General features: G+C 40.1%; 1 pseudogene; it reads left to right on the top strand.

Moving 5' to 3' along the window:
- Positions 1-1,337: 1,337 nt before the first annotated feature.
- LOC135222526 (dynein axonemal intermediate chain 7 homolog) overlaps positions 1,338-23,000 on the top strand; it is a 39,619-nt pseudogene continuing 17,956 nt past the window's right edge.

Here is a 23,000-nt window from a genome sequence, read left to right as displayed (position 1 = left end):
AATGAGTCTATGCTATTGTATATCTTATATGTATCTTATTTCCTTAAGTTTAGGAAATAGGTAAGTATAGAGTTTTGTGACCGTGTGATCATGATTATGTTGCCGATATTCTGACCTACGACTGATACCGCCAGAACGTTAAATTGATATGTCATCTGAATGATTGTTTCTCATCTGTAAGTGTAAAAAAATTCGCCCAGGTAGAGACCTTGCCTATTAAATGAAATTGGCCAGCTTTTAATGCTCACAGTGAAAGGTCTACGGAGACTTTTAACTATTTTACGCAACTTTGACATGGAGTAGGTACTAGAGTTCTCGATTTTCTTATAAATTTGTTCTTAACCCGAAAATCTGCTACTGTTTTTTGCAATTTCAGGAAAGATCAAAATCTAGCCCAGAACAACTGCTTTATTACTTGAAGAGTCGTAGAGAAGAGCACTACCAAAATATACTACGCAAAAACGCCCTATAATCTCAAACTACCAGTAATTAAGAAAAAGATTAACGGTACTTGCTCGTTATTGCAGAATAGTGCAGTACTCAAGGAATAAAACAAAAACTCAAACTAGTGAAGTCCTAAAAAAAGTACAGACAAAGACGGTAATTAAACCTTAGAGAGAGACAGTGATTAACAAGGAAAGTTAGTGTAATTTGGAAAAAGAGATTAACGGAATGTTTACTTTTCACGGAATACGCTGATTAAATATAGTGAAATAATCCTAAAGAATTGTTCATTCTGAGATACAAAGAGTTTAGAAAGCGTCAATCACATTGTTCTATGAAACAGAGATTTTACTGGTAACATGTAATTAAGGCATACCAAAGAAAAACTAAGGGGAATTCTTTAATGCCAATGAAAATGTCGAAGTGAAGCATATTTTTTAAAAAAAGAGTATGACCTTAGAAAGTCAGGGACATCATTAGGGCCGTAAAATTACATCATATGAAAATATTCACATGGCATTGGCGCCTATATCCAGAGGCCATAAAAATATTTAAAACTTAAATGTTTTGTACTCACAGTGATTACGTAATATTTTCTGAAAAACTTAAACTGTTCTAATGAAACTAAATAAATAATTGAATAAATAAATAAATAAATAAATAAATAAATAAATAAATAAATAAATAAATAAATAAATAAATAAATAAATAAACAAAAGACTGACATATGTGAATACAGTGTTTATGAAAAGATCAGCTGTTGGAAAATGCTGTCGATGGACCGTTGCCATGGTAACAGGGACGCTTTGCAGTGTCGCTGGACCGCTCCCTGGATCAAGGTAGCACGTAAAATATCGCATCTGCGCTTCTCATTACTGAAAGTAGACAACAGGATGCCCCCTAAAGTAAGTGTAAACATTCCATTGAAGGTTCTAGACCTGTCACGTCGATTTAGCTTGTAATGTTCGGCTCAAGAATTTCGACATTTCCATTCACCAGGAGATGGATGACACCACAGTTGACAAAATTCGTACAAAAACTAAGATTGATAAGTTTGTTGAGATGTCAGTGGAAACCTATAGTCTAGAAGTATAGTGACTTCGGGGTTTTCTCCTGACTTTTGTGTCCAAGGGCAAAGGCTCAATTGGTTGACATACTTGGAATGTAAGCAATTTGTTTGTTTACCCCATTTAAGCGGGAAATTAAGTCGAAGATGCCCATTGCGTGCCTGATAGACGTAGCATTCGTGCGCCAAAAGATAAATCTATATGATAGAAATATAAAAGCTTAACATCTAACCAGATTTTACAATTCCGAATGACCAGGGATCACAATAATGACCCTGTGAGAAGTTAAATAGAGTCCTTGATGGATGGACCACCCTCAAAACTAATTATCATTATTATTAATATTCAAAAGATGAACCCATATTCATATGGAACAAGCCCACCGGATCATTCATCTGAAATTCAAGCTTCCAAAGACTATGGTGCTCATTAGGAGGTAAGAGAAGGTGAAGGGAAACAGAAAGAAGTCTCAACTATCAAAAAGAAAAAAATTGATTGATAGATAGATGAAAATGTATTAATATGCAAGGAGAATATCATTAGGGTACTAATGCATTGACAATTAAAGTGTTCTTCAAACTTTCTTCTTTATACTGACAACTGGGGACTGGGCAGCCATTTGTTTTGAGGAACTGGACAGCCATTTGTCGACCTTAGACAGCTTACTGGCTGCTGGCATTGCTGGGGTTCGTTCAGCAAAAGTTTGGGCCAGTATCTGCTGATACACGTCTCAGTTTGACTGGATTTCTCACTTAGACCCCATCAATTACATCGCTCGCCGTTCCACCCGATTTATTTGTTAAGGCTAACAAAGGCCACCATATTTAACTGATCTTTTGATAGGCGATTCTTTCAGATAATAATAATAATAATAACTAATAATAATAATTTAATAATAATAATAAATAAAATAATAAAAATAATAATAATAAAATAATAATAATAATAATATGAGAAATAATCGTTGTAGTACCAGTAACTTCAATAATATCATGCGATGCTGATGACTTAAATATTTAGGCAATAAAAATATATCGTGAGAAACATTGTGTGAATAAGAATTCGTTGAAACTCGAGTTATCCCCCTTGAAAATAGAAGTACAAATCCTGCCTTACCTTTTTCAGCAGCAACAACAAGGCGGATCGAGGAAGCTGAGCAAAGAGGAGCGGGAGAAGCTGAAACGCCTCGAACAAGAGCGGCGGCAGAGAGAAGCAGAAGAGGCCAAGTGAGTTTCTAGAGGAAATGAAGAAGAAGAAGGTTTTTTTCAATCGCCTCTCATGTCATGACATTACCTTAGAGACCCTGAAATCCCCCAACCAGAAAAACTGGTGAATATATACATTGTCATTCCTGAAAATTAAGGTTTTTAACCTGGAAAGCGATGGATGTCAAAGCTAATAGCACAGCTCTGCATCAGTAACAAAAGAATAAGAAATGTAATGGGGGATTTAAAAAGTAAAATGGAAATAATTTGTATTATCTAGTTTAGAAACAACTTTAATTTTTCGTGGTTATTCTTGTTGAAAAGGTAATGGACATGGGCGCCCGCAGCATATTTAAAAAAAAAAAAAAGGTGGGGGGAGGCTGGGGTGGGGGTTCCTTTTGGGGTGGGATAGTTCCGTATCAAGCAGACAAGCTCTTTTAACAAAAACAGTATCAGCGCCCGCATTTCCTTAATGAATAAAACCCTTATATATATGTATATGTATATATAGTATCATATATATATATATATATATATATAGATATATATATAATATATATATTTTGTATATAAATAATATATAGGTAATATATATATATAGATGTGTTGCGGATGCCAATATTTTTAAGTTGAAAACAAAGATGCGATAAAAATACAGAAAGTTACATTGACTTTTTTCAATAGTTCCATATATTGTTTAACTGAAATCAAACATTTCTTGAAAGAATATGCTGTAGAATGGAAGGAAAACAAAGCGATATGGGCAAAGTGTAATAAGTTTTTTTTTTTTTTTTTTTCTTTTATAAAGTTAGTCACTGTTCAATTGAAAGGAACTGTAACCCTCCTGTGGTCACGGGCATTTGCGGGGGAGACGGGGGAGACAAAAGTGGGCCCCCTTGCCCCTATATGGGGGCGCCCATGGTAATGGACAAGAATTAAAATAAAAATTTTGAAGTACTATAAAGTAAAACAAGACTAAAGACGATTAAAAATGTTAAAAAAAGAAACGAGGGAGCAAAGCTTTGCCACCTCACGCGCATCTTGCAGTGTGGCCGCAACTGTGTTTGTGGAGTGAGTGAGAATCTGAGGAACCAGGATGTAAGGTTTAACAGCAATGTGACTGATATGATTCTTATTTACTTTTCTTGTTGAATTTAATTCTCGATTTATTATAAATTTAAATCTGACGATAAGAGCGAAATGTTTTGGTCCTAGACAGAACTTTTGATGGCATTACAAATTTTTGGTTTTTCACTTCGAAACCACTGAGCATTCATTGTGATCATAAAAGACTTTCAAGTGTAATGAACAGAGTCTTACGAAACTGTAAAAAACCATGACTATCTCCAAGTATGACAGTAGGGCAATTATTTCAACTGTAGCTCTGAGTAGAATGTTTAATCTCCATTTATGCCTCGACTAACATTCTAGCTCACTGATACAGTAGCAAATGTTTTCTAAATACACAGAGGGTTATATCTGTAAGCACAAACATACACTTTGCAAAATGACAGTATAATAATCCAGTCTTTTCGTTTCTCCAATCCTACCAACTCTAGGATAAGGGAAGAGGAAGAAGAGGCGGCTAGACTTCAAAAGGAGGCAGAAGAAGAGGCGAAGAGGGAAGCGAGAAGAATACAGCAGAAGAAATGGCGTTTCGAGCAAATGATGCAGACCAGAAAGGTGACAAGGGACCTGGACCATGCCATGGAGATGACGCGAGACAGACTCATGGAAGAAGAAGAGGTAAAAAAAAAAAGAAGCAAAAAATACGCCGAATTTTCTTCGACGCAATCGAGTTTTCTGTACAGCCGCTACCGTGTATAATCAAGGGTGACGAAAATAGCTCTATCTTTTGGTGGTCTAGGTATGAGCAGCGGCCCAAGATCATTTAAACAACGACCCAGGTGGAGGTCTATCCTACTTATATTGTTGCCAGAGGCACGATAATGGCTAAATTTATAACCATAAATCAAAACACAAAACTACTAGGGGCTAGAGGCTGCAATTTGGTATGTTTAACGATAGGAGGCTGCATGATGAACTACCAATTTTGTAGCCTCTAGCCTTGGTAATTTTTAAGATCTGAGGGGAGACAGAAAAGTGAGGACTGATAGACAAATAGGCAGGTAAAGCAGTCCTAACTTTATTACAGGTATGGAAGGTTTATAAGCACAGTGTACAGATGGATATGTAGTACCCAACCCACGAGAAGGAAAAAAACTGAGTCGGAGTGCACCGATTTGTGTTTTCTCAGAGACAAACGTATATGGATAACATTGGCTTTGAACATTGATTGTATGTGAATTCTCATGGGCAGCAAGGACGGAGAATGCTCAACAGAATGGTAAAAGGAACAATGTAGCTATGATGATTAGTTACGATATATACAGGAAAAAGCATTGTCCTTACAAATACTCCCCCTCCAAAAACAATAATTATGCAATAGTTATTGGAAGACAAAATTGTGGGATCAGGATGCCTAAATGCAATAGCGTGCTGGAGGGTGGAGGCTGCCCTGAGTTCGGGAGACCAGCTGTCTCGGGGGACTCTCGACCCCTGAGTCTGTCATAGGGCTGGCTGACAGGATTCCTCCCCTGGAGTGGGTCCTGGGCGGTTCAAACTGTCATTTGTGGGGGGCTACGGCTCCGTTTGGGTGGTTTGGGTTTTTTTTTGGGAAACTTGAGATGTTCTCTGTTTTGTGGGGGTTACCCTGGGGCATCTGCTGGGTTCCTCTTCAATGTGTCGTCATTCATCAAGAAGGCGGGCTTCAGCCTATTGATGGAAACCCAATCCTTGTGACCGTGTTTGAGGATGAGGTACGCCTTGTCCGTGTGGCGGAGGATGTGGTAGGGGACTCGTCAGCGGTGGGTGGTGGGCGACGTTCCTGATGAAGACGTGTTTGCAAGATGATAAGGCTTTTGGCTAGAAGTGGCTTGTCCTGTTGGAGAAATTCTTGAGGCAGGGCATGAATTTGAATTTCCCGGTGGCTTCCGAAGCCTCACGATTCCAGGATGTCTGTGTCATTGGTGTTCGTCGAGAAGAATTCACCTGGTCCTGCCAGCAGTTCCCTCGGCCGTAGACCTTCTCCGCGGGGATGCCTCGACATTGGCCTGGGGGGTGGTGCGGAGGCCAAGGAGGACCCAGGGCAACTGTGATTTCCAATTCTCACTCGTGCAGCATGCCATCAAGGAGGCCTTCAAGGAGCAGTGGACTCTTTCCACCATCCCATTGGCTACGGGGTTGTAGGCGGTGGTGGCTGTGGGTGCGATGTCCCCATCAGGTGGGCCATAAGTTGGACAGGAAGGCAGGTCCGTGGTTCATTATGATGTCATCTGCACTCCGAAATGGCTGATCCAACTGGCGAGTAGGGCACTCTGAAACAATCACTGGTGGTTGCTTCCATCATTGGGATGGCTTTGGGCCATCTGGTGGACCAATTGATGACTGTCAGGAGGTACCTGGTGCCTCAGATGGAGGCAGGGGGCCTACGGACGTCAACGTGGATGTGACCCAACCTCTCTCTGGGTTGTGGGAAATGACCTACACCCGATTCGGTGTGCTGCCTGACTTTGCTAGTCTGACAAGGAACGCAGTTCCTGGCCCATTCTCGAGAGTCCTTCTGGATCCCGTGCTATACGAATTTCTCCGTCAGGAGGCACATTGTTGTGCGGCCTGATGGGTGTGAGAGACTGTGAATTACGTTGATCACAATCTTTCTGTGGGAGGCTGGGATCAACGGGCAGGGGCGGCTGGTGCTGGTGTCACAGAGGAGTGTCATGCCAGAAGGTCAGAAGGGCATGTCTTCCCACTTAAGGGACGTGAGGCCGTGTGGTAGGCTGGTGCTTCTGGATTGGCGGCTTGTTCCCGGGCGAGGTCCTTGTAGTCGATCCCGAGATGGATGGAGCTGATCTCAATCCTTGATAGGGCATCAGCTATGGGATTCTTCTCGCTGGGGACATAGTGGAAGGTGCAGCCGAACTCAACGATGGCTGCGAAGTGCTGTTGTTCCTTTGCAGAGCAGGCGTCGCCTGCCTTGGTGAAGGCGTGGACCAAAGGCTGATGGTCCATCCTGATGGTGAGGGGGGAGCCCTCCAGGAGGTAACGGAAGTGGCGCACAGCCTGGTAGACAGCCAATAACTTGTGGTCGAAGGTGCTGTTGCGGGTCTCGGTGGGCTTCAGCTTCCTGCTGAAGAAGGCAAATGGTTGGGGTGACCCATGAGTCACCTGCTCCAGGACTGCTCCGCAGGCAATGTTACTGGAGTCAGTGGTGAGTTGTAGGGGTGCGTTGGGTTCCTGGTGGGTGAGGGTGGTGGCCTTGGAGAGGGACTTCTCCGTCTGATCGAAGGCCATGTTGCTGCGCTGCTTCCCACACCAGCTTCTAGGTTAACCCTTCAGGAACTCTGTCAAGAGGGACATGGTGTGGGTGATGTCCAGATTGCTGATGAATTCCTGCAGTTCCCACCCCTTGATTGTCATTAGTGTTTGGAACTTCTCTACAGCGTCCACCTTTGAGGACATGGGGCACATGGCTGACGTGAGACCTTGTGCCCAAGGAAGTCCACCTTCTCTGCGCCGAAGATGCACTTATCGAAATGGACGACCAGCCCGTTCTCTTGGAGGCGTTTCAGTATGGCTCGGACATGGCGGTGTTCCTCTGGGGACCTGGAAAAAATTAAAATGTCGTCAATGTAGCTGATGCAGAAGGGCAGGTCTCCCAGGATGCTATCCATTTAGCGTTGGAAGGTGGTTCCGGCGTTCCTCTGGCTGAAGGTGGAGTAGGAGATGGGACCCAAATGGCATGATGATGGCTGTCTTGGGGACGTCCTCAGGATTCACAGGAACCTGGAAATAAGATTTTAAGAGATCCATTTTTGAGAAAGCCTTCGCTCCGTGAAGGGCCCCGGTCAGGTCCTGCATGTTCAGCGGGGTTAGTGATCGGAGGTTGTTACCAGGTTCAAACTGATGGTAGTCCTGCAGGGCCTCCAGGTACCGTCTGACTTCTTAACCATGTGGAGAGGTGAGGCCCATGGGCTTCAAGCCTTCTTGCAGATGACCATATGCTTCATCTCTGCGAAGGCCCTCTTGACGTCCTGAAGACTGTTTGGCGGAAGTCGGTGGAACCTTGCATGTGGGAGGGCCCATGGTCGTGATGTGGTGGAATACACTGTGTTTGGCTGGGGTCCTGGTCGCCTGACAGAGTTCAGGCTTGAAAACATTAGGGAACTCCTGCAGGGGGTTGCAGTATTTGTGGGGAGCAATGGAGCAAATGGTGGGTATACCTGGACCTGCGGTGAGTGGGAGGGAGCGGCATGTCCCTGTGTCCAGGAGGCGATTGCGGCCCATGTCCACCAGGAGCCCATGTTGTGCCAGGAGGTCCGCCCTGAGGAGAGGAGCCTTGACGTCTGTGACGATGAACTGCCAGACAGAGTTGCGGCCCAGGATGGAGATTTTCCAGGACTACGTGCAATAGAAGAGGATGGGGGTCCTGTTCATGGCCACAAGGGTGGTGGTGGTGGTGTCAGAAGTGCAGCTGCGATTATCTCCTGACGGCGGGAACACCGGCTGTATCGCTTCTGTGTCAACTAACATCCTGCGGCTGGAGATCGCGTCACAGAGGTAGAAACCTATGGGATGTGGTTTCGGTGCAGTCATGGCTATTGCTGACTTTGGGGCTGGCTACCTTCCCTGTTTTTTGATGGGGAATATGAGCAGGGAGCTTCATACCTCTTAGCAAACTTCCTGAACTTCCTATGGTAGAAGCAACAGGATGCGCTGTCCCCTCGCTGCTGCATTGGGCCTCTCCTTTGGTGTACAGTGCTTACGTCTGTTGTTTTGGCATCCTCCATCATCAGGCAGTAGGTCGATGTCGGGGCAGCAAGTTTGGCAGCCCTGGCAGCCTCAGTCAGCTTCTGGGCCTTGTCAACCAGCTCCTCCTCGGGTAGGGTGTCGATTTTGGTCATCTGCCCACAGACCTCCGGGGACAGCTGGTGGAGGAATATCTCACATGAGAGACTGATCTCTTTTTCCGATCGTCCTCACTGATCTCTGATAGCCGGAGAAGACCCATCACCTTGTCCCAGGCGTCCTTCGGATCGGCATTGCGCATCGGGTTGGTGACGAGGTCGAGGACACGGCCAGCCTTCACAGGAATGGGACTGGGGTAGGTGCTGATGAGCTCCTGCTTTTGCTTGTCAAGGTTGACTGTGCTGGGCTGTGAGATCAGCCATGGGGATATGCAGCTGTAGACCTTGCCAGGGAGAGCTGCGATGGCTATGTCGGCTTGGAGCACTTTGTCCGCGAGTCCCGCGATCCTGAACTGGCCTTGCAGCATGGTATGAACCACGAAGGCGGGTCCTGTGTCGTGAAAGGCAGCAATCTGATGGTCTGGGCGATGGTCACCAGAGGAGGCACAGTGGAGGTCTGTGGGCCCTGGGTAGCCTCTGAGGAACCATCTGCTTCGGCGGAGCCTGACATTGTCACCTCACTCGAATTGGTTGACGGAAGTCATGAATGGCGGGCCAAATTGCTCGTGAAACACCAAAACACACCTGAGGGAGGTGTGCCGTATTGAGTCCGCTAATGGCGTGGTTTGTCTGCGGAGAGGAACTTTCAGAGACCTAGACTCAGGCGCTGTATTAAGTCTGCTAAAGGTCTCTGAAGTTGAGTGGCCATCCAATCTGGGAGGTCACCAGTTGTGAGGTATAGACAAATAGGTAGGTAAGCAGTACTAACTTTATTACAGGTAAGGAAGGTTTAAAAGTACAGCATGCCGACGGATATGTTGTACCCGAGCAGTGAGAGAGAAAAAACTGAGTTGGAGTGCGCCGATTTGTGTTTTCTCAGAGACAAATATATATGGATAACATTGTCTTTGAACATTGATTATATTTGAATTATACATGGGCAGCAAGGCCGGAGAATGCTCTACAGAATGGTAAAAGGAACAATGCAGCTATGATGATTAATTGCAATATAAACAGGAAAAAGCATTGTCCTTACAATCTCAAAAGTATTCTTTTACAGAAAACTAAAAGAGAAACTAGTTTTGTTTATGATAATGCAATAAAAAAAAAGAGATTATATGTTCTCGTCCTGAACAGAATTTCTGACTAAGTTATTTTTACCTGACATCAACTGAATGTCACAGCTTCGCTTTTGTTTGTTTAACTTTCCCTTTCCTCTACTCAGCCCGACGCGCGGTATGACGCATATCATTCTTAACCAACAATCTCCGCCAGGAGTTTTTATTTTCTTGTCAGACACCAAAGATGACAAAATGAAGGCTTTACCTTACTGAAATTATATATATATATATATATATAATATATATATATATATTATATATATATATATATATATATATTTAAGTAACTTTTTTGCGTGTTTATTAAGTTTTGTTACACTTTTCTAAGTGAAAAAATTCTGGTAATTTTCCCCATCACCCAAATCATGCTCTATTAATTTCATAGATAATTTTGAGGTTTTCATCTAATCTTATCTATCTGAGGAAGCACTGGATTTAGTTCGGGTTATCATGGTGTTCCCTTACTAGGTCCTCAACTTATATCTTTATACGTAATGTTATGTTATATTATATTATACACACACACACACACACACACATATATATATATATATATATATATTTATTTAACATTGCACAAACGCTCTTCAGGAAGCATTCTGAGCCATTTTCATCGCTAACGTTTTTCCCCTAATTAAAAAGCTGATGTTATTGAATAGCCTCTCTCTCTCTCTCTCTCCTCTCTCTCTCTCTCTAACCACTTCCTTTACCTGCATTTCTTCAGTGGGAGCGTATGATGCGGTGTGACGGCCTACCCGACCCGACCAGCGTGCCGGAAATGAACAGATACCTGAGTCTGTGGCGGGCAGATGAGAGCACAGCCACACTCAAAGGAGCTTTGCAGAAAACAGACCAAGTGATTCATGTGAGTATGTTGGCAACAAAAGATTCTAGGTGAATCAAAGTGAAGCCTTCGAATAGGACAAAGTTCTCATTAGGTCTGAGCTATATATTTTTTTTCTTACCTCGAGAAATTTGCTAACGTTACGACCGTGCCTGCTGAGATTTTGATTTAGGAGTACTTGTAAAGTCTTAATTTAATGAATGAATTTCACCCCTTATCAAACTTAGTTTGCACAGTAATACCTTGGAATAAATAGGTATTTTTCATACTGTTATGTTCACTTGAGTACAAAGTCGTTTCATTAACAGCATGTCGAATCCAACCTGCACTACACCATTCAGTTTCATCTTACGTACATTAACTTACTTCCTAGATAACTGGGATCTCTACTTCCATTACCTTTCTCACCCAACCAATGAAGCACTTCCAAATTATTTTTCTTCCATTTTTTACTAAAAGTCCTGAATTAGACGCAGTTTTCATCTATCATCATTTCCCATTCCCTCTAAATGATCAAACCTCCACAAAACATTCTGATCTCCCCTTTCACATATGGGAAGCTTTCAAACATTTCTTTTTATCAGTATATACCTCATCTTTACAATCCTTCCTATACGTTTAGTATGCAGTTAGTTCATTCAAACGACTTTAGCTTTTATTGTCATCTGTACTCCATGTTGTTCAGACCAGATGTTTGAAAGATAATCAACTGTGTTTGTCCTTTTCCCAGGTCATTTCGGAACTGGAAGGAGTCATGGAAGAGAGAGATGCGACAGAAAAACAACTGAGAGACTGGAGAGAGGTCAGTGACATCCCGTCATTAATCTGATTCTAGTACGAGGCTCATCGCCAGGGTCGATAGCCTTACTCTTACTGTACGTATCAAATTCAACACCAGATCACACAAACAATTCCTCTACGGTTGGTCAACAATTTCACATTTCTATGATGTCGACCTCAGCTGAGATGCCCATTATTATTATTATTATTATTATTATTATTATTATTATTATCATTATTATTATTATTATATTATTAGTATTATTATTATTTATTATTATTATTATTTTATTATTATTATTATTCTTTTTTTTACATCATCTTTTTCGACTGGGTGCTTTTATAGAGTGAGGTTCTGGATTGCATCATGCCTCCTTAGGAGTCCATCACTTTTCTCACTATGTGCACTGTTCCTAGTAGCACACGCTTCTGCATATTTATAAATTCTTTGTCTTTCTTTCTCTTCTAATCTGGTGTCCCATGGCCATTCCCTCTGTTTCCTTCTTGAGCTTTCTCCGTTCTATTTGTTATTCTTATGTCTCTGTATATTTCTGGGTCTTCATCTACTTTAATCAGTTCTTCTTCCCATGCACTCCTTAGCCACTCATTATTGCTAGTTTTCAGATATTGTCCCCCCCCATAGCTCTGCTCCCTATGTTGATGCAGTCCTCCATGCTTATTAGACCTCTTTCTCCTTCCTTTCAAGTTATGTATAGTCTGTCTGCATTTACTCTTGGGTGTAGTGCTTTGTGTATTGTCAGGTGTTTCCTAGTTTTCTGGTCTATGCTGCAGAGTTCAGTCTTCGTCCACTCCACTACTCTTGTGCTGTATCTGAAAACATACTGCCCATGTGTTTAGGGCTTTCATCCATATTTCCGGTGTTGAGTTTTGACTTGAGTTTCGCCTCAAGTCCTCTGCATATTTTCTTTCCTGATTGTGTCCTTCATCTCTTGGTGCTTTACATCTTATCCTCATTAATCCTCAGGTATTGTATCCTGTCCCATCAATTGTTTGATGCTATGCCATTTTGTTTGTTGACCAAGGCACAATTTTCTATTACAAACCCCATCCCGATGTCCTCAGATACAATCCTTACAATCTGGATTTCTTACCATTAGCTCGATGTCGTCCATGAACATCAGCTGATTAATTCTGTTGCCTCCTTTTTTGAGTTGGTACCCAGCATCCATCTTCTGCAGTACTTTTGTCATAAGAATCATGGCTACTATGAAGAGTAGTGGGGACAGTGAGTCGCCTTGAAAGATCCCTCTATTGATATTACCTCTGCTAGTCTTATCCCAGAGCTTGTAAGTATTGTATTATTCCAGTTGCACATTATATTTTCAGGAAGCTGATGGCATTTTCCTCTGCCCCATATATTTTCAGGTATTCTATAGCCACGTGTGTGGTATGTTGAAGGCATTCTTGTAGTTAATCCATGCCATGCCTAAGTTGATTTTCCTTCTTTAACTATTCTTCATTACTATATTGTCTATTAGGAGTTGGTCTTTTGTGCCTCTACATTTCCTTTTGCAGCCTATCTGTTGGTGGGGGATGTGTTTGTATCCTAGGTAGTTGTAATGCCTTCACTGATGATACCTGTTAGTAACTTTCAAGTAAAAACTGGTAGGGCAGGTGATGGGCCTGTAGTTTCATGCTATATTTCCCTTCTTCTTGTCTTTTCTGTACTAAGGATGTTCTCCCCATGGTCATCCATTTGGGCGCTTTGTGGTTTGTGATACAATGCTGGAGTTGTTTGCTTGCGTGGGTGTAGGGGCATTGAAAGTTTTTGAGCCAGCATCCATGGACCTCATCGGGACATGGAGCTTTCCAGTTGGACATTTTCTTTAGTTGGTGTCTGATTGTGTCCGTCGTGATCTCAATGATTCTTTATTTTACTCTCCCCATTTCTTTCTGCCCTTGACTTTTCTTTGGGGCCATGTTGCATGTTTGTTGTGTGATACTGAATTGCTCTATATGTTTTCCCAGTGTCTCTTACTTGTTTTTTTGGTTTGGCTTCAGGATTTTCCTGGTGGTTTTGGTGGCTGTTGTCCTGTTGGTATCCTTCATTCCTGTACATGTACCTTTGGATTTCTTATGTGTCTGTTTTTTTTTTTTTTTTTTAGTTATGTTCTTTATTGTGTTATTTAGACCCTTAGTCCCTTCTCACCTGTACTTTGTATTTCTCGTTCAATTCCTCCCTTGTTTTCTTGCTTCTTAGCTTCTTTTCTGCCATCTCTTTCAGTTTAATCAAGTCAGCTTTCATCACCATGATTTATTTTTTCAGGCGTTCCCGAGGCAGTTGCTGTTTTGATTTCGTTGGGTTGGTTGTGATGGTGGTGTTGGTGTTTGTATTCCCATGAGTTTTGCTACTAGTTCTTGCTCCTGCATATGCCTATGTTATTTGTTTCTCTGTGATATTGGTAGTGTGTATTAGTCTAGCATTTCATTAGCTTCACTTGTTTTTCTCCATTAGTTTCTTTGTGTTGTGGGCTTTCATGGAGGAGATATTTTTGTCTTTCTGCATCTGGCTTCATCCAATAAAAGCCGGCCATACACGTGCAGTTTTTTTTTAACTGACAGTTATGACTGTCCAGTTATAACTGACAACAGTTTAAACTGACGTCAGTTAAAAATGAAATGCACACACACACACAGTGTTCAATCCCTCAGTTTTACCATGGATTCCGAGAAGTACGATCTTGCCGCTCTCGGTGTATTCTTTGTATGCTACAGACAAAAAGAAAAATAAAACTAAAAAAGAAGCGTAAACAGTGGTGCAAACAAAAAGTGGTTACTGAGGCGAAATCAATGTTCTGATAATAAATTATTAAAGGAATTAAGTGAAGACCCAATTGATTTTCTCAATTCTTTGCGCATGACTGAAACAGTGTACCAAAAGTTGCTTTCGCTTTGTTTACGTACTATCTCAAATAAACTGCACTTACCGCTACCACCTGTAGAAATTGGAAGTTGAGAACTGTACAGTTACGAATCCCCCCACACACGCTCAGTTCAGTTACTCTTTCAGTTAAAAATATGGAACATTGCATTTGTCTCAGTTTAACTGTACAGTTTTGTTGAAACTGACGAAATGAGCAACTGAGATACCCACACACGTGCAGTTTTAACTGTCCAGTTATAACTGAACAGTTATAACTGTCAGTAAAACTGCAAAGTTGCATTTTTGTCTCAGTTTAACTGTACAGTTTGTTGAAACTGACGAAATGAGCAACTGAGATACCCCACACACGTGCAGTTTTAACTGTCAGTTATAACTGAACAGTTATAACTGTCAGTTAAAACTGCAAAGTTGCATTTGTCTCAGTTTAAAACTGTACAGTTTTTGTTTTGAACTGACGAAATGAGCAACTTGAGATACCCAACACACGTGCAGTTTTAACTGTCAGTTAATAAACTGAACAGTAATAACTGTCAGTTAAACTGCATGTGTGTGGCCGGCCTAAGTTATCCTAGTCCTTCGTTGCTCGTTGGGTGTTATTATTATTAATATTATTATCATTAAATAGTTTTCCTAGACCACTGAGATGATTGTCGTTAACTCTCAGGGCTGGCCCGAAATTTTGCTTTTTATTTTATTTATTCTTTTCATAGTTTGTCAAAAAATGAGGGTTTTTCCATCTGTCCACCCGCCTGTGGTATTTGTGTATGGTAACTTGCGTCCCGGGCTTTAAATAGTTACGCTATGAGTAAGTTTTAGGTAAATAAAAGGGTATCTGGGTGTACATTTGCAACTTAAAAGGGCTTAAAATTTAATTTACTGTATTGCGAATTACACCGTAAATATTCGAAATAGGATATTGTTATTATTGCTGAATGCAAGCTGCCTTTTCGGGGTGGCGAATGGAACAGCCAGACGCAAATTCCATTAAACAGATGCTTAACCAAGTTACGTCATATCGTATCCGACTAAAATGCACTTCATAAAAATTAAAAGTATATACTGATATTCTACATGTAATGAAGTAACACGGAGCTTAGTAGCAAAGTTGACATCTTGACGTAGTGAACAGTGAGAGAAAGCAATTTTCCTGACACTGCGTCTGGCTGTTCCATTCGCCACCCCCGGAAAATGGCAGCTTACATTCAACAATAATAATATCCTATTTCGAATATTAACAATGTAATTAGCATACAGTAAATTATCAAAACACTTTCCAGTTACAAATGTACACCCAGATATCCTTTTATTTACTTATACCTTACCCATAGCGTAACTATTCCCCGGGAAAGCCCCGGGGAGTCAGTGTTACCATACGCAAACACCACAGGCGAGTGGACAGATGGAAAAAAAACAGAGTATAGTTGCCTGGATGATAAGGGAGACAACTCATTAATGAGCGTAACCTAACCGTGGGTGTAGGGACAGATCGTGGAAAATGTATTTGATAATGCCAAGAGCGCAAAATATCGGGTAACTTACAAAAATAATTAGTCTCATCCATCAAAGATAAAATCGAATCAACTGTTTTGTGGAGAAATCGGTCCTCTTATTCTGTCAGGCAGAGTGGAATAGACTATTAAGCTTAGGCCAAAGACCAAACGCTGGACTATGAGGTCATTCAGCAGAGGGTGGTAAGTAAGATGAAAGAAAAAGAATATGAACAGAAAGGTATGGGGGTTTGCAGCTAGTGACCGAATTGACTTTGCAAAGAACCTTAATAATACCGGGGGCCCAAATGGAAAACCCCACCATATTTTGAAATTGGTAGCACCCCCCACCCACCACCCACCCCTACAGAAAAGCTTTGACACTTTCATATGAAGGAATGGACCCTAAGAAGTAAATGGAAAGGTCATGTGGTCATCTGCAGCGGGCAGCATCAGGGAAATATGAGCACTTTTCCACATATCGTTAAATACTTATTCTGGTAAATGTGCTGAAATGGTGTGAAATGGAAAACCTTGAGTCGACTTTCACATTCGTATAATGTTACTCTTTTTTTTTTCATCCTAAACTGTTTATACTTTACATTTAATAATTAGAAATATTTTCTCTTCTTAATTGTTTAAATATGTCAGGCACCTCCAAAAGATGAGAAAATGGCACATTTATAGATAATATTGTGCAACTGCAAAATATGTGATACTGTTATCTTTAATTTTCAGTATTTCTTGCTCTTTGTGTGTGTGTGTGTGTGTGTGTGTGTGTGTGTTTGCGTATGTATTTTTAGAACTTGACGAATCAATTTGATGACATAATGTTACGAATTAATTTGTGAGGCAGGAGATCTTTGAGAACAGAGAAAACGCTGACATCACGAGTAAATACCATTGAGGCAGATGGCCAATTTCATCACTGCTAGGAATGAGGTTGTCTGGTTGTAGCAGTACCAAACCAAGGAGAGATTGATGTCAAATAGGTATTCACACATGACTTTGTATAGTTCCATATGACCTAACACATTCCGATGGTAGCCTAAATAAAACTGGTAAGAGCAAGCTACTGCCTGAGATAGAAAAAGAAGCAGAATCAGTGTCTCATTTTGCCAGCATCCAACCATGTCCACAGTTTTGAATCGTTTGTTATGGTATAGCTGTCCTTCAGATGATCAGGCAAGGAGGTACAACATGCTTTGGGGAACTTGCAGGATTGCTGTTTAGAATAGTATGCCTGCCTCTACAGACATATGAAAGTTGCAACAGAGTTGATATTGTCCTTGATCAATGACATCAAAGATTCAATTAAAGTTTTTAAACGTGCACGTAGATAGTCTGCGCAAGGCAATGAAATCAAAATCCATGGTCCTAGCACACCCATTCCAATGCAGTGGAGTAAACTCATTGGAAATCCCAGAAATAGAGAACATCTTATGGAATTCTTGGTTTAGAATCATGGAGTCAAATGGGTGAAATAGCCCTAATCAAGAGGTGTTCATTGCAGGTGGTTTCAGGGATGGTCTCATCACTCACAAGGTTACTTCAGATGGAGCTGTAGATCAGGAAGGTCATTTTTCATTGCATGAAGAAGCAGACACACAGCACATGCATACAAGGAATGTCCTCGCGTAGTGTTGTGGTCTCCATACATTGATGTTGCGGTTCTCTGCATACACTTTTGTTACAAGTTAGAAGCTATACATGGGGGTAAAAGATAAGGCACGATTCTTATCAGCTCACTCCATAGCAGGAACACTAGGTGATCAACTATGCAAAATGTTGCCTATAGTACACACACTAACTGGGTGTGATGCAACAGCAGTCTGGTAAGAGTTGGTAACTAAAGCCATGGAAACTTGTCAGGAAGGATCGACAGAAATTCAGAACCTCGCCAACTTTGGTACTGTGATGGAGATACTTCAAACACAACTAAAAACTGTAGAGCTTCTGATAACTATTCTCTTTGATCCTACTGCTACTGTAGGTGATGTGGATGGTGTGAGATATAGCTCTTCTGTTTTAAACAGGCCCAGAATGATGCTCTTCCACCAATTCCTGATTGTCTTTTGCAACTCACCAAACGTGCAAATTATCAGACCCTAATCTGGAAGCATGCTTTACAAGCCCAACCTAATATTCCTTCCCCAATTGAAAAACGGCTGGAATCATGATAAAGATGGGCAGCTCACTGCCACACTCATGACACAATCACCTGCTCTTGAAGCAGTCCTGGAACTTATATAAATCATGTGTACAAGAACTCGGTCTATTTTGCTTGGCTCTTTGTTGAGAATAACAATGAACGCAGTCTGAAAGTATAGAAATAAGTGGTATTGAAATAACTGTCAATTTAAGTAAGCATTACAGATATGAAATAACTAACTCAAAGTTGTTACTGAATAAACAATATATGTTGTCACATAATACATAAAAGTTTCTATGTTAATATCATTACTTACAATGATAACTTACTATGGCTTTAAACAATTTTGTAGGTTTAAACAAATCGTTATCAATATAAACAATGAAGGGAAGTAACCATTCAAGTAGCATAGCCCATAATCATACAATGGGGATGCAAAAAAAGGCCAAAATGTCAGCGTAACTGTAGGTGGTCCAGGCAAAGCGTGGCAATGAGGCCTGTGTGTGTACAGGATCGGGGACTGCCTGAATCCTCTTGAAGTTGTCAATGCAGACCCAGATGAATCTGATACCACAGATGACTCAGACTTGGATATGTGAATGTAAGAGAAAAAGTTATGATGTTAGCAAAGTTTTACCTGTGGTTATTCTTTGAATATAAGCTGCACAGTTATTGTTTTAAAAACTGAAATTTTGCATAATGCATACGTTTTGTTGTTAATGAATAATAATGTGTGTATTTGATATGGTAACATTCCATAATCTGCATACTAGACGATATTTTTTGCATGCCTTTGCAAACCTTTAAGTAGGTCGCCAGTTGATGTCGACATGTGAATAGGGTTCTTACTAACAGTAAAATACAAAGGGAAATCATAAATGATTAATCATAAGAGTATAATTTGATATTTGTTTGTATGAATTAGTCATTTGGATATGTAGTAATATGATCATCCATTAGGTTAAAGAAGTGCGTTCTCAACACCTTCATCTCCCCATATGTACAGCTATGCTCAGAACTGATGCTACATGATTGCATAGGATTTTGTTCAAAATTCATGAACTGGCAACCTAACATGTGCCAGATTTATCTATTATTTCAGTGCAAATACACTACTATCGTTGCATAGAAATAAGGCCATTCTATGTTCCATTATAGTGAAATCTGTCATATATTTCAAAACTGTAAAAAATGTCACATGTAGACAAATTTAAGAAAAAAACCACTTACAAGACATTTTCAAAACTTTTGTTCATTCATTTGACCAAAACAAAGTCGTCATCAAACCTCAGTTCAATTATAAAATAAAAAAAATGAAAAAAAAACTGTCATAAGATTAATATTGCTTCCAAAGCAAGCATAGAATTTGAAAGGTCCTATTTGATTGTTTTTATGCTCACACTGAATAAATGTAGATATGTAAATACAAAAGTAGAATGTGCCCACTGATATCAACGTGTGAGTGGAGCGTGGTGTAACATACATAGGTCTACAGTGAGCAGCTACAATGAAATTATCTTGAAAACATTGATTTTATATTTGTTAGAGGAATATTAAATTTTCATACAAATAAAATGATTTATTATATATTTCTTAACCACTTCAAAAATGATGGCTTACTAGTAAATATTTGCCACCTATGCCATTATTCTTTTGTCAAAGCCAAGATTTTGTTCCTAGGCCTAGGTGTGTTACATTTCTTTACTTTACACTTAGCATTCACATCTCTATATTAAAAATTTCTGGTCAGAAAGCAAATGGGGTTATCTACACATTCTTGCACTGCAAGTTACCTTATGAAAGGATAAATTATACACCGAAAATGAGCAGAAGGACTTTAAAGAAAATAATATCTTAAGCCAGTTAAATCAGTGTTCCATATGGCTTGATGTTAATACTAAGAGATATTTCGATTAATAGCCATCTTCTCCATATAATCAAAATCATCACCATCTTTTATTCCTCAATGAATTGGTACCTAATCTCTACAAATAAATTCATAAGTAACAGATTACATCTCAGAAGGCTTAGATTATTTTTTTAGGCCTATAAATAATTTTATAGGCCTAAAACTTCAACATTCAAAGAAAACTTTATGTAATTCATATTCCTATTTGAAAATGTTATGACTGTTGAGCTTATTAGGTCTACTGCTAATATGCTAATGACCAGTCCAAGGGAGAATGTTAAGTGCGCTGTCATTGCTGGCACCTCTAACCTTATCACACTTCTTTGAACTAAGCAAAGTAAAAAAAAAATCAGTTCAACTTTAACAGATTACGAATTATACAAATGCATAGAAGGGATTGTATTTATATAACTACAAGGAAAATAGTGCTAGTTGTGAATTCGCAAACTTTTCCACACATATGACCTTAGAAATAGAAAAAAAAAATGTAACACTACTTGGCAACGTCACGTTGAGTATGAGAATCTGGACGAAACAAAAAGAATCATGTCACATCAGATTTGAGCGCTACTGTACATGGGCAAAACAGTTTAGTAAAATCTTGATAACCTTTTTTTCAATAAGACAAACAATGTTCAAGCTTAAGGTATTTATCTGTTTGAAATGAAAAAATGTCTTCACGATTTATATGCTTAGTTTGACTATTAGCAGTCTCTGAACAAGAAGGTATATCTTATCATTTTTCCACATGCATAAAATCTCGTTTTTCGAAAGAGATAGAAAAGTCTGAATTTGTCATCCCTTGATGCCACCTGAGTAGCCTACATGCACCCTAAATAAGTTACTATCGGACACATCTACCATAATAGCATAGCTGTTGCTTTCTGTAGCAGGGGTTGGTGAACAACGACCATCCAAAAAGCTAGGTAGAGGGATGCCCCGTTAAGAACTTATGGAATGGGGAGGTGACTGTCTTTGTGCCGGAGATGAAAAAAAAATAAATAAATAAATAAAATAAATAAAACAATAAATAAAATAAAAATAAAATAAAATAAATAATAAAAATGAAATGAAGACTTTTGTAGTCGAACATTTTCGAATCGCAAGTTTATCTAGAAAAAAAATCACAGCTTAGAGACCTTTTTGCCATTATTATATTAAAGTAAATGAAAGTATAGTTCATTATTATGTCTATAAACTAAATGAATAGCCAAAGAGTACATAAAAGGCTATGTGAATAATATTCTATAGCTTGTAAATAATGTTCACCATTTAGCTTGTAAATAACAGTGTAAAAATAATCTTTAGACCTTGGTAAATAACGTTCACTATCTACTTTAAAGACAATGTCCACTATCTAGGGTGTTTAATAACGTTCACGATCTAGTGTTTAAATAATATTTACTATCTAGCGCTTAAATAAGGTTGAGTATCTACTTACGAATGCCGTTCTCCATAGAGACCGCGTATAACAAGGTCTCAAAAAATATGCTTTGGACGTTGGTAAATAACATTAATCATTAGTACCTCCCTGCCATAGAAAAGGGGCGTCTTCGATTAACTCTAGTCGCGTTCTGTTGTTCATTCCCGCTACTCGTTCAGATCTGGCTGGAACTCCAGGCCGAACAGAAGAGCAAATTAAACGAGGCGACTTACAACCAACTCCTGGATCTCCGCGGATATCTCGACAATGAAACCGGGGTAAGGCTTTCTTTCTCTCTTTCTCTGTCAGTCTGTCCATTTATCCACCCATTGCTCTATCTATGTAACTGTTCGTCAGTCTTTAAACTACGTTAATTTATGTAAAAGACATTAAAATGATCTCACCATGAAGACATATGACGTTATCATATATATACATAAGGTATAAGTATACATAATTTCGATCTGCTACTAAACACCGTCCGAAATCTTGATGGTTATTACCATTTTTACAAATTCTTCTCTTATTTTCTTTCTCTTTATTATCAGGTTTATTCGTTCTTCACCTCTTCTCCGCTCGTGTCCCTTGCTCTTTGGAGCAATACTACGCGGTCGCCGAAGAATAACATTCACAAGGTAAGATGCCAAACGTTTATGTTCGATATAAATACTATAAAATATAACTGACATCTGACAAGACTGGGTGCCACCCAGGTGACAACAGAGAACAGGGGAAAATAATGTATTAAAATCAGTGGAAATGCAATGTTACACTTAATTAGATTATTTTTACATAAATCAGAAGTATATATATACCCAGGAGCTAAAGGCACTAGCTCCATGGCTCTGAGGTTACGTTAGTTAACAAATCAATTAGTGCCACTATGAAACCCCAGATAATTTTAAGCCTTTTTATGAAAAAACAGGAATTTATGGAATAAAACAATTATTGCAATTATCACCAATCATAAAATAATAGATAAACAGCAGCTCTTCAATCTTCCACCCTTGGACTTGAAACGGATGGTTGTATGAACCACCTTGGCACCGGGGAACACAAGTGTACACAACTTCTGCGTTCTCCTAATTCAGCAAATTAAGGATGCACTGTAATGCTCGATTTAAACGCGATTAATGTGACTGGGAATTGCTTAAGGGAGAGAGGGTAAGTAATTTTAACACTGTCACGAGATAGCAAAATAAATAAACACTTCTTGTTGCAAGTCCCAAGTATTTTTCCACTTCACTTATTCTCTGAAGAAGATGCAATGGGGAATTGAGCTATGCATGAGAGCAGGCAGATTAAAGAAGTAAAAGAATTGTGCATCGAAACAAATTCTAAAATCAAATGTACCTTTTCCCTGGACAATCGGAGACTTAAAGTAGCGCCGGACTCGGGAGAAAATGCTTCGACCCACACAAGACTAGAGAGTGTGAGTGGGAAAGCGCCAGGAATGACCCTGAGTTGGCAGTACTTTGACTTCTGTTAGAATGGCCTCGGCTGGCTGGTGCAGCCGTGTTTTATCTCACTCTCCTTGTCCTTTGTCTCTTGTTTGTCACATCTGAGCGCCGGGCTTCTCCGTGTTGTTGATGGTTTGCCTGGAATGGAAATTTGAACTGACAGCACACAGGTGTGGAAAGGTGTGACAATGGGAGGGCCATTAGCCATAGGAGAGGTGGAGTTTGGAGAGGAGAGAA

The sequence above is a fragment of the Macrobrachium nipponense genome, chromosome 3 (genome assembly GCF_015104395.2).
Source record: "Macrobrachium nipponense isolate FS-2020 chromosome 3, ASM1510439v2, whole genome shotgun sequence".
NCBI lineage: Eukaryota > Metazoa > Arthropoda > Malacostraca > Decapoda > Palaemonidae > Macrobrachium > Macrobrachium nipponense.
This window is presented reverse-complemented; position numbering and strand designations above follow the sequence as displayed.